The sequence below is a fragment of the Oncorhynchus nerka genome, linkage group LG15, assembly GCF_034236695.1.
Source record: "Oncorhynchus nerka isolate Pitt River linkage group LG15, Oner_Uvic_2.0, whole genome shotgun sequence".
Taxonomy (NCBI): domain Eukaryota; kingdom Metazoa; phylum Chordata; class Actinopteri; order Salmoniformes; family Salmonidae; genus Oncorhynchus; species Oncorhynchus nerka.
The window spans coordinates 35,562,113-35,574,562 of record NC_088410.1 but is presented as its reverse complement, the minus strand read 5'-3'; positions in this window follow the sequence as shown (position 1 = coordinate 35,574,562).

The following is a 12,450-nucleotide window of genomic DNA, read 5'->3' as shown; positions in this document are numbered from 1 at the left end:
TACCTGGTAGGTTCATTGATAATTTGTGTGAGATTGAGGGCATCAAGCTTAGATTGTAGGATGGCTGGGGTGTTAAGCATGTTCCAGTTTAGGTCACCTAGCAGCACGAGCTCTGAAGATAGATGGGGGGGGCAATCAGTTCACATATGGTGTCCAGAGCACAGCTGGGGGCAGAGGGTGGTCTATAGCAGGTGGCAACGGTGAGAGACTTGTTTTTAGAGAGTTGGATTTTTAAAAGTAGAAGTTCAAATTGTTTGGGTACAGACCTGGATAGTAGGACAGATCTCTGCAGTAGATTGCAACACCGCCCCCTGTGGCAGTTCTATCTTGTCTGAAAATGTTGTAGTTAGGGATGGAGGTTTCAGAGTTTTTGGTGGTCTTCCTAAGCCAGGATTCAGACACGGCTAGGACATCCAGGTTGGCAGAGTGTGCTAAAGCAGTGAATAAAACAAGCTTAGGGAGGAGGCTTCTAATGTTAACATGCGTGAAACCAAGGCTATTACGGTTACAGAAGTCATCAAAAGAGAACGCCTGGGGAATAGGAGTGGAGCTAGGCACTGCAGGGCCTGGATTCACCTCTACATCACCAGAGGAACAGAGGAGGAGTAGGATAAGGGTACGGCTAAAAGCTATGAGAATTGGTCGTCTAGGACGTCCGGAAGCTTGGATAGATGTTTAACATATCAGCTAACCACATCTTATGATATAGGAATGTAATGCCCGATAGTCGATGACGTGGCACAACCATTGGTTGATGCAATGCAACGTCTTCAACGTAATCAGGCAGGAACACCACCAGTTTGTGGTTAGGTGATATGTTCAACACTAGCCTCACGTGGCCATCCATCCAAATCTTGTCTTGGCAGTCTGAAGAAATCCAGTATAGGATTTTGTGTTTGAATGGGAGTGTAGATTTTTGTTCAGACCCTTATCTAGCACGCCTAACTAACTGGTTGATAAACTGAATCACGTTAGTTGGGTTTGGAACGAAAACCTGCTGGGTTTGGAGCGAAAACCTACAGGATGGTAGCTCTCCAGGAACAGGAACAGAGTTGGTCAGCCCTGCAATAGTGATTTGGGATTTGTAAAATATAAAAGTAGAGGCCAATAAATCATCAAATAATCTGAACCAATTATGCTAATCTGTTATGTTAACGATCCATTATAATAGAAACAGAAATGATGAAGCAATGAAGACCACCTGGAACGCACCCATGTAGACCTGAGACGAGCCCGTGGGCTAGCAACGCAACCGCAGCCTAGCAGAGGGAGAGGACGGAAATGGAGTCACTGGACAAGGCGGGAACGAGATGGTGGTTAGGAGTAGTGCAGTATTATCAATAGGAGAGGTGTACTTGGAAAACGGAGGAGGAGTGGAGGGAAATGGAGAGGGAGAGAAGGTCTAAGAGAGAGAGGGAAGAAGAGGGTGAGCTTGAGTCGGATAAGAATGGTGTAAAAAAGGGAAATGGTTTGTTAAAGAAGGGAAAAATGTGTAAGCAGAGGAAGCTGAAGGACGAGAAATTGAAGTGAATGAGGGTGAATTATCGGAGGTGGTAGGTATCGGAGACCGAGGTATGCACCTAGGATCAGGATAAAGATGAGTCTGTGACAGTAGGAGTGAAGTTTATGGAAAACAATTGACTCTTGCCTTATGGCTGATCCATTTGTGGTTTCACTGTGGGTGAAACAATAGTTGGGTAATGTGGAATCGGTGAAGGTAACCAGAAGTGGGCTAGTGATAATGGTTTGTGTTTCTGCTGGTCAGAGGGAGAAGGCGCTCAGAGTTGTTATATAAATAATCTAATATGAAGCGTTACTAGCAGACCAAAGCTCTGGTTAAACCGGATGCCCTCAGATAACTCTGGGCCCAGTGTCCTCAGTCAAGTCTAGAGCCTGTGTGCAATAACATGATTATCCGAAGGACACACAGCTGCCATCACGCAAATATACTCCCCTGTAAACTACAAAGAGCAGCCTGCAACAATAACGAGCTTAGAAGTGCCAAGCTATCTCACTGACATTGAACCCTGCATGCACTCCTGCAAAGACAGGAAACACCTGGGCCTAAAGCAGACATTACCAATATCCACGTTTCCTTGACACACATACATTTCATGAGCACTGTACACACACACTCTATCCCCCCCTACTGGTCGGGTGCCAAGAGCAAAGGACTTTTCTGTGCACCAATGGGGCCCGCTCTGGCTAGAGCAAGGCCCGCCTCCAACTCTTCAGGACCAGTCAGAAGACCAACACGACGAGACTCCACCTACATTATTCTGTGTATACATTCTGCTGTAAACTCTGGCTGAGCAGCCTAATTATTCTGACTCCTCACAAGAGTCACATTCCTTAGGTCCGTGCACGATAAACGGCAGGACAAGATAACTTTGACCAATAAACTGCCTTTTTGATACACCTGATTCCACTCTGTCCAGCGTCGTTGTTTTGCATTCCCTCTCCAGTATGAAACACCAACAAAATGGTAGCATGAGGATGGTTATTCCTGGATTCGATCTATGATAAATTGGTGTGAGAGGACGAAACTGATGACGGCTCAAAATCAGACGGAAGTGTGACCTGTCCAAGAGACAATCAGCCATTCGTCTTGCCTCAGGAAATCTGATCGGAGCGCTCTACTTAAAAGTTGAGCAGAGCCTGTTAAATCGAAATCTGCATATTGTATTATAGTCTAAACCAAATTTTGATCAGAAAGTACTGACGTGAGTATGAATCGTTGCCAATTTTTTTTTTTTACATAAGAACCTAAGGCATTGGTCGAGGAGATCTTGTTTTGCTCGTTTAAATTATTTTTATTTTTATTATTTTATTAATTGGCCTATTGTGAGATCGACTGAATCTGCATGTAAAAGATCCTATTAAATAAGTGCTATACTGTTTAATTGGTTGTGTTTAGAGGTGTAGTTAATGCATGTAAAAGATCCTAATAAATAAGTGCTATACTGTTTAATTGGTTGTGTTTAGAGGTGTAGTTAATGCATGTAAAAGATCCTATTAAATAAGTGCTATACTGTTTAATTGGTTGTGTTTAGAGGTGTAGTTAATGCATGTAAAAGATCCTAATAAATAAGTGCTATACTGTTTAATTGGTTGTGTTTAGAGGTGTAGTTAATGCATGTAAAAGATCCTATTGAATAAGTTGTAGACTGTTTAATTGGTTATGTTAGAGGTGTAGTTGAATAGACATAGTATATGTAAGTTTAGCGTTCCACAAGACAGAGATCGGGAATGATGAGCCCATTGCACATAACACTATAACATAATATAACCAGTTTTGACGTTCCGCGATTTTGTTGTGCCCAATTCAGAGAAAACATTTGTTGGGGAATGATTGCCATACTCTGAATACATAAACGGTGTAATATTGAAGGTCGGTGAGCCAAAATACTGATCAGTCGCCGAGCGGTGAATTAACCCAGCCTCGGTGCTAAAATATTGATGGTTTCTTTTTTCCCTCTTCTGCTGTTGGTATTCCCCAGGAGATAAAATTATTCTGACAATTGTTATAGAATCGCCTAAATGCGCTAATATATTGTTCCAAAAGGAAATTACTGAATTGTTTCTAGAAAGTATTTAAATAAGCCGCCGAGCTGGGTACAGACTTTGATTGACAAGCCGCCGAGCTATACACACTGATTTTTAGTTTTTCTATTCTATCCATATTTCCTAAAGAGATAGAATTATTCTGACAATTGCTATAGAATCGCTCAAATTTACTGATATAAGTTCATAAAGGAAGTTACTGAATTATTTACAGAAAGTATTTAAATAATTCGCTGAACAATGTTTTTAGTTGTCTATCTTTTCATATTTCCTAAAGTACTAGAATTATTCCGACAATTGTTATAGAATTGCCTAATTCACTGATACATCGTTCCAAATGGAAATCAGTGAATCATTTCTAGATAAAACCTGAATAAAACACTGAACACATAAAAAAAAGAAAAAAAGAACACACACGTATTTATAATCACATACCGATAGAACCTTTGAATACGAGGGTGGGGTACAAGAGTTGAGTCTGTCCCGGCACCGCGAATACATCCTTGGTTTCGACCAAGGACGGGCTAAGTATACAAAGACAGAAATAAACACATATTACACAGGACGTAGTACAGGAATGATTGAAACCTAAAGGACACATTTCAGACATTACCAGATGAGCTAGAACAGGAATTAGGAAGCCATATAAGACCTTTTTCAGATAATCACTGCCTCAGTTACATCTTGCCTAACCGCGTTAATAATTACCTTAGCAGTTTACGTAATTATTTTGTGCCGCTTCTCCCTCACTACATCCAAAATTGTCAATGGAGGCAGTTCAGCCCCCGCCATACTCAAAGAGACAAAATCACCGGAGCCCGTCACACAACCCACTCCACGGTAACAACCCACTCCTACCCAGGGCACCTCCCGCAATACAGGCTCCAGTTCTGAGAGTACGACAAGGGGAGCTAAAAGGGGAAATGACACTGGGGATAACGGGTGGCCATATTGTATGTGAACAGCTCGAAACCGGGACTCCAGGCGCAGGAGGCCTCCCCCAGGAACGGAGACCGCAATGCTCCTCTGTGAACTCTCTCACCTCTGAAACCACTGAACACCTCACAGGATTGGATTCTAACCACTTCCATCAGACGGCAAGAGAGGACAGTCATAAGAGCATGGATACCGAAAATGAAGAAGAAATGGACATGGTGCTCACCCCAGCTCCAAGGGGAGGTCCAAACGTGACTAAGATGCAGGACCAGCCCTGGAAAATGACCGATTTAACAACCCTGATGGAACAGATGCCTAGCCTACATGGAGGAGCCTCAGCGGGGCTACTTCAACTGCAGACACTTACGTCAGGCCTGCAACTCTGCCTAGGAGACATGAAAGCACTTCTAGCAAGAGCCACGGAACACGGAACTATGTAAGCCCTCATGACAGCAGCTGACCTTGGATGGCGGGCCCCACCACCCTAATACCCTCCCCCACAGCAGTATACCCTGCAACAGCAACAACAGGCTCAACGGGGCCCCTACACTGAACCATACAGAGGGGGAAACTACCAGTGTTATAACTGCGGAATTCCCGGTCACTTTGCCAGAGATTGCAGGAAACCACTCTCCCCGCAGCAACAACAATGGAGAGGAAGAGGACGTGCAGGAGCACCAGGAAGAGGGAGAGGAAGAGGAGGACCCCCCTCCTCCACACTACAACCAACCAGCACCTCAGCAACAGCCAGCATACAACCACCCAGGATCTAACCACATGCAGTAGCAACAGCAAGATCACACGTTACCCTTGAATCAGCCATCATCCCTCAACCAGCACCTGCCCAATTAGCTGAAATCATCGGATTGACGCAGGCCCTCATCAGAGGAAAAGGAAAGACTGTGAATATCTATACAGACTCAGCCTATGCCCATGAAGCAGTCCACACTGATGGACCCAGAACTTTTACGAGAAGCGCATGGCCCCACACACGAAGGCAAACTAAAGACCCTCCAAAAGGCCTCGCACATCTCGTGGCACCCTCACATAAAAAATATGACTGACTTATTTTATGACGATGATTTATTTTGTAACGAATGCAACATATGTGGCAGCCACAACCTAAAGAAACCATATCAAAACACCAATGGGCTCATACCCATTACATAATGCATGTTTTCAGGATATTAGTATAGATTACACCGACATGGGCCCGACAATGTATTCTAAAGATAAACGCTATCTCCTAGTTATGATAGATAGGTTCTCCAAATGGGTAGAAGCAATACCAACAGCGAAGGAGGATGCTAGGTCAGTCGTTAAGTGGCTACAAACCAAACTAATACCCAGGTATGGCATCCCAAGACAAATCATATTTGACAAATGGCTCACAAGATTTGGCATAACACACAGATTTGGTTCTGTGTACTACTCCCGGTCCCAAAATCTGGTGGAATGTTAAACCAAAAGCTGAAAGCTAAGATAGCTAAAGTATGTGCAGGTACGAAGTTGACATGGGTTGAAGTCCTGCCTCTGGTGTTGATGGCCATGAGAGCCTCACCAGGAGCAGGCACCCATCTCTCTCCTCATGAGATAATGACTGGTAGAGTCATGCCTGGTCCACCAAGGGAGGGAGGTCAAATGCCCGCCCTTGATGTACAACAAATTATAATGTCTAATTATGTGAAAAAACTGACGGTTCTCTCTGCAGCACTCTCTACCCAGGTTCACAAGGTCCAGGAGGGAAAGCTGCCGGGGGACACGCCACCACTGAAGGTAAAGGTTGGTGACTGGGTGAGGGTTAAAGTCCACAAGAGAAAGTGGCTGGAACCCAGGTGGACTGGACCGTACGAAGTGAAGGAGGTTACTTCACACTCAGTCCAGGTCAAAGGTAAATCAGGCGCACCTTGGCACCACCTTACACATTGCACTCCAGCCCCAATTCCTTCTAGAACACTGACTGAAATCAGAGCTGATTTGAGCGGCCTAAATTCGATTCCAAATGAAGACACTCCTTACTCAGGTGATGCGGAATCAAACTCCGCCTCCCCTGAAAAAGGAACCTCGCCCAGTTAGAGGGACATTTCTCCCTCTCTGGGTGAGGCTGGGGATATCTGGTCCCTTATTTGTGATATTCCTACTGATATTTGGAGTAACCCTAGGACTCTCACATGGTTAATTTGTTTTGCTTCATATTCTAATTCTATAGTTTTCGCGTCTTAAAAGACGTGAAGAGGGGGACTCAAAAAATTTGGTTCCTACCAAATTGTTTGGTTGCTTCATGTTTTATTTCTATTGTTCACATCTAATAAGATGTGAAGAGGGGGATTTGTTATATAAATAATCTAATATGAAGCGTTACTAGCAGACCAAAGCTCTGGTTAAACCGGATGCCCTCAGATAACTCTGGGCCCAGTGTCCTCAGTCAAGTCTAGAGCCCGTGTGCAATAACATGATTATCCGAAGGACACACAGCTGCCATCACGCAAATATACTCCCCTGTAAACTACAAAGAGCAGCCTGCAACACTAACGAGTTTAGAAGTGCCAAGCTATCTCACTGACATTGAACCCTGCATGCACTCCTGCAAAGACAGGAAACACCTGGGCCTAAAGCAGACATTACCAATATCCACGTTTCCTTGACACACATACATTTCATGAGCAATGTACACACACACTATATCCCCCCCTACTGGTCGGGTGCCAAGAGCAAAGGACTTTTCTGTGCACCAATGGGGCCCGCTCTGGCTAGAGCAAGGCCCGCCTCCAACTCTTCAGGACCAGTCAGAAGACCAACACGACGAGACTCCACCTACACTATTCTGTGTATACATTCTGCTGTAAACTCTGGCTGAGCAGCCTAATTATTCTGACTCCTCACAAGAGTCACATTCCTTAGGTCCGTGCACGATAAACGGCAGGACAAGATAACTTTGACCAATAAACTGCCTTTTTGATACACCTGATTCCACTCTGTCCAGCGTCGTTGTTTTGCATTCCCTCTCCAGTATGAAACACCAAAAGAGTAAAACAAATGGGGGCAAGAAAAGCTCATTGTTTCGCTCTCAAAAGGGCGCTGATGAAAGGAGTGATAACTGGGGTAACGTAAACTCACCCCATTCCATACAAATGTGCGCAACTGCCACATTCAAACGAGGCGACAAAAAAAAATAATGGGACTGTAGCGACTGTGTTGACTTCAAAATCGGGGGTGTGAACTAGGTTTCTATTCAAGCGTTGATCGACATGGTAATGGCTCTATAGTATTGGGGAAAAGTTGAAAAAAACGGACCCTCCATTACATCGTGACGTGTCATGTCGTAACGTACAGCATGCATAAAGCAACTATTTCTGTCTTACAATCTCTCCACCAGGTGTAGCACTTCTCTCATCCTTTAAAAACAAGAAATGGACAGTGACGCGGGTAAGGGGGGGGGATACCTAGTCATTTTTTGCGTCATCATTGCATGCAATCATCATTCTCAAAGCCGCTGTTTACTTCTAACAATTCCCAACAACTACTTAATACACACAAATCTAACAAGTAATCTAACAATTCCCCAACAACTACCTAATACACACTAATCTAAAGGGTGAATGAGAATATGTACATGTAAATATATGGATGAGCGATGGCCGAGTGGCATAGGCAAGGTGCAGTAGATGGTATAAAATACACTATATATATATATGTGATATGAGTAATGTAAGATATGTAAACATTATTAAAGTGCCATTATTTAAAGTGGCATTGTTTAAAATGATTAGTGATCCATTTATTGAAGTGATCCACTTTTGACAATACATGCACTTAATTACAGTACTTATATTTAAAGTAAACCTCAAAAAAGCCCCAGTCCCTTTTAATAGCCGGGCAATGGCGCACATTTCAGCAAATAGACACCTGTTTTGGGTCTAAATTAATTGTTTCTGTTGTTACCATGGACACAGCTGTCATTGTAGCCCTGGCAACAACACCAAAAAGAAAACAACACATCAAGAAGTGCAAAATCGAGGATGTATGATCGGCAGCCTAGTCTGTGCAAGTCCCATCTGTGATGGATTTGTTATTATAAATGTACAATACCGTTCAAAAGTTGGGGTCACTTAGAAATGTCCTTGTCTTTGAAAGAAACACATTTTTATCCATTAAAATAACATAAAATTGATCAGAAATACAGTGTAGACATTGTTAATATTGTAAATGACTATTGTAGCTAGAAATGGCTGATTTAATGTTATATCTACATAGGCCCATTATCAGCAACCGTGTTCTAATGGCATGATGTGTTAGCTAATCCAGGTTTATTTTAAAAGGCTAATTGATCATTAGAAAACCCTTTTGCAATTATGTTAGCACAGCTGAAAACTGTTGTCCTGATTAAAGAAGTAATAAAACTGGCCTTCTTTAGAATAGTTGAGTATCTGGAGCATCAGCATTTGTGGGTTTGATTACAGGCTCAAAATGTCCAGAAACAATGCACTTCCTTCTGAAACTCGTCAGCCTATTCTTGTTCTGAGAATTGAAGTCTATTCCACGCGAGAAATGACCAAGAAACTGAAGATCTCATACAACACTGTGTACTACTCCCTTCATTGGATGTAAATCTCCTCAGATGGGTTGATATGCTGTTTATTTGTTTGTAAATATTTGTGTGTCCTCAGCATCTTGTCTCATTGTCAAACTAGTGTCTGTCAATGCAGTAGTATTTCTGTATCACATTAAGTTGGAGTGGATGTGGCGCAGCAACAAAAAGTTCTCCTTCAAACAGGGGAAAGAGTGGGGGGTGGAGGGGGGAAATAAATCAACACAAACAATGAAGTACTGATATTCATTGATTTGCACAAAAGGACGCTCATTGTAAATTCAAATGTTATTGGCATTGATTTTTTTTTCCTTTACGCTAATAAGCTAGCTTAAAGTTGCACAGATAATTAGCCTTTAACCCAACAGGCCACAGGAAAGACAGGATAAAAATCAACCAATCAAAACAATATTCCAAGCTGGTTCAGAGACTATAATGTTTTTTGTACTGTTATTATGATGAAACTTGCCACAAATAGCAACGGGTAAAGGGAAAGTTTTGAGTAAAGTTCAGTGATCAAATGTTGGGTAGAATGGTGGTTTCATTCGGTGGCCAGATCACCTTGATCAAATTCTATGGTCTACAGGCTGCTTGACCTATAAGAGAAAACCTGTTTTTGATATCAATTATGAAACCAAAAGACTAGAAATGACAGGAAATAGACTATACCTTAAGTGTCTGGATCCCATAAAGAATACAGAAGTAACAGATACAGAGTGGCACTACTTAGTTCTGTTATTTATAACCAGATCAGTAGAAATGTAGGGCGAAATGAAATGAAATGAAACTACAGTTCTGCAATTGCAGAAATGAGGCTTTTAGTTTAATACGTAAGATTTTATAGCACTTTTCTAAAAACACAAAGATGTTAAAATAAGCAACTATGAGGAAAACCAACACAAAAATAGCAACAAATTACCTGGGCTTGGGTCGAAGAGGAGGCAGGAAGAAAGAGACGACACAAACAAAACATCTAGATGGTGTGTAGACGCAACCAGAAGGGGAATGTTGCAATCAACAGACGTTATCATAAATTTTTCACTATGCAACACACTGCAATAAGCTGTGCACTGACAGATCAAACACACAACGGGTTTATCAACACACTGCAATAAGCTGTGCACTGACAGATCAAACACACAACGGGTTTATCAACACACTGCAATAAGCTGTGCGCTGACAGATCAAACACACAACGGGTTTATCAACACACTGCAATAAGCTGTGCGCTGACAGATCAAACACACAACGGGTTTATCAACACACTGCAATAAGCTGTGCGCTGACAGATCAAACACACAACGGGTTTATCAACACACTGCAATAAGCTGTGCGCTGACAGATCAAACACACAACGGGTTTATCAACACTTATGTAAGATTTCTTGTATTATTCCTTGTATTTTATATTTAACCTTAATGAGGCCTGTAATTACAAAGACAGACACATCAAATACAAATTACAAAACTGCACAAACAGCAAACATGAGGGTATTGAAATGCAGCAACAGTTCACACAGTACAGTATCAAACGGATGTCTCTACATAGCCAAAGAGCATTGTGGTTAAAAAGGTACCTAAACTCATCTTCTCACAGGCTATTTGTGTGCTGAGCTATCATGCTCTACTTAACTGATTAGAGCAACATGAGGGTATAGAAACGCAGCAACAGTTCACACTGTACGTGTCAGTGTCAAACAAATGTAAAATTCTTGCCATGCATAAGCCACAAGGCTTTAAACATTTTCCACGACATGAGTGCCTTTTGGAAGTTTGTTTGGACAAATGCTTCTCGGGTATTGTTTACTATCTAGCGTCAACTTATTTTTGTTCTATAGTATTTTATCCCATGATCAAAGAGCACCTTGTGGATGAATTATAAACCACAGAAGCACTCCTGTCCTGTGTCTCTAATCTTTCTCATATGTTTGTTGTTGCCTCATTCAAAACATCCCTTCCAGCCACCTGTTCTGACTCAAATAAGACATTGTTATAGATTGGGTGTAGTATGTAGTCTGTGCTGCTTTTCTTCTCAGTTTTCTCACATTTGATACTTAGGTATTCTCACTGGGGAAGTGTAAAAGAAGGAGCTGGGGGAATGTACCAATACCAATCATGCAAAAGAGGAATGAGCAAAAAACATGTACAGTGCCTTCAGAAAGTGTTAACACCCCATGACTTTTTCCACATTTCATTGTTACAAAGTGGGATTCAAATGGTTTTAACTGTCATTTGTTGTCAACGATCTACAACAATATACATTATAATGTCAAAGTGGAAGGGAAATTTGAACATTTGTAAAACATGAATGGAAAATGTAAACACTAATATATCTTGATTAGAAAAGTATTCAATTCTGAGTCAATACATGTTAGAATAACCTTTGGTAGTGATTACAACTGTGAGTCTTTCTGGGTATGTTTCTAAAGAGCTTTCCACACCTGGATTGTGCAAAATTTTCCCATTATTCTTTTGTAAATTCTTCAAGCTCTGTCAAATTGGTTGTCTACCAATGATCAACAACCATTTTCGGATCTTTTAAGTCAAAACAGTAACCCAGCCACTCAGGAACATTCACTGTCTTCTTGGTAAGCAACTCCAGTGTAGATGTGGCCTTGTGTTTTAGGTTATTGTCCTGCTGAAAGGTGAATCCATCTCCCAGTGTCTGATGGAAAGCAGACTGAACCAGGTTTTCATCTAGGATTTTGCCCGTACTTGCTCCAATTTGTACATTTCTTTTATACTGAAAAATTCCCCAGACCTTAATGATTACAAACATAACCATAACATGATGCAGCCACCACTATGCTTGAAAATATGGAGAGTGGTACGCAGTAATGTGTTGTATTAGATTTGCCCCAAATATAGCACTTTGTATTCAGGACAAAAAGTTAATTGATTTGCCACATCTTTTGAGGTATTACTTTAGTGCCGTGTTGCAAACAGGATGCATGTTTTGGAATCACAGCCATTAAACTCTGTAACTGTTTTAAAGTTGTGCTGAAATCCCTGAGCAGTTTCTTTCTTCTCCGGCAACTGAGTTAGGAATGACGCTTGTATCGTTGTTGTGACTGGGAGTAGGCTTGCCATAACAAAGGGGTTGAATACTTATTGACTCAAGACATTTAATCTTTTCCTTTTTAATACATTTTCTCATTAACTTTATATGTTCGAATTCATAATCAAATATGCTTCCCAAAAATAACATGGTCGCTGTGGAAGAAAATTTATTTGGATTGGCAATATTCTGCATTTATCAGAGTGCCATCAGGAAGCCTGATTTCAGATGCGTCTATTTTAACATGATTATTAGGAAATTCTTATTCTTGCAAAGCATGTAAATGTTTTCATCAAACTATTATT